A 1,325-nucleotide genomic window follows, 5' to 3' on the forward strand; every position below is an offset into this window, starting at 1 on the left:
TTTGTCTGATATAAGTATGGCTACTCCAGCTTTCTTTTGGCTTCCAGTAGCATGATAAATAGTTCTCCATCCCCTCACTCTCAATCTAAAGGTTTCCTCAGGTCTAAAATGAGTCTCTTGTAGACAGCAAATAGATGGGTCTTGTTTTTTTTATCCATTCTGATACCCTATGTCTTTTGGTTGGCGCATTTAGTCCATTTACATTCAGTGTTATTTGGAAAGATACGGGTTTAGAGTCACTGTGATGTCTGTATGTTTTATGCTTGTAGCGATGTCTCTGGTACTTTGTCTCACAGGATTCCCTTTAGGATCTCTCGTAGGGCTGGTTTAGTAATGACAAATTCCTTCAGTTTTTGACTTTATCTCTCCTTCTATTCTAAATGACAGACTTGCTGGATAAAGGATTCTCGGCTGCATATTTTTTCTGTTCATCACATTGAAGATCTCCTGTCATGCCTTTCTGGCTTGCCAAGTTTCAAAAGAGAGATCAGTCACGAGTCTTATAGGTCTCCCTTTATAAGTTAGGGCACATTTATCCCTAGCTGCTTTCAGAATTTTCTCTTTATCCTTGTATTTTGCCAGTTTCACTATGATATGTCGTGCAGAAGATCGATTCAAGTACGTCTGAAGGGAGTTCTCTGTGCCTCTTGGATTTCAATGCCTTTTTCCTTCCCCAGACCCGGGAAGTTCTCAGCTATTTATCTTCAAGTACACCTTCAGCACCTTTCCCTCTCTCTTCCTCCTCTGGGATACCAATTATGCGTATATTATTTCTTTTTAGTGTATCACTTAGTTCTCTAATTTTCTCCTCATACTCCTGGATTTTTTTTATCTTTTTCTCAGCTTCCTCTTTTTCCATAATTTTATCTTCTAGTTCACCTATTCTCTCCTCTGCCTCTTCAATCCGAGCCGTGAACATTTCCATTTTACATTGCATCTCGTTTAAAGCGTTTTTCAGATCCTCCTGACTGCTCCTTAGTCCCTTCATCTCTGTAGCAAGAGATTCTCTGCTGTCCTCTATACTGTTTTCAAGCCCAGAGATTAATTTTATGACTATTCTAAATTCACCTTTTGTTATATCATTTAAATCCTTTTTGATCAGTTCATTAGCTTTTGTTATTTCCTGGAGATTCTTTTGAGGGGAATTCTTCCGTTTGGTCATTTTGGATAGTCCCTGGAGTGGTGCGGACCTACAGGGCACTTCCCCTGTGGTGTGGTGTATAACTAGAGTTGGTGGGCGGGGCCACAGTCAGTCCTGATGTCTGCCCCCAGCCCACCGCTGGGGCCACAGTCAGACTTGTGTGTGCCTTCTCTTCCCCTCTCCT

This window comes from Herpailurus yagouaroundi, unplaced genomic scaffold (genome assembly GCF_014898765.1).
Source record: "Herpailurus yagouaroundi ecotype Mexico unplaced genomic scaffold, PumYag 160, whole genome shotgun sequence".
NCBI lineage: Eukaryota > Metazoa > Chordata > Mammalia > Carnivora > Felidae > Herpailurus > Herpailurus yagouaroundi.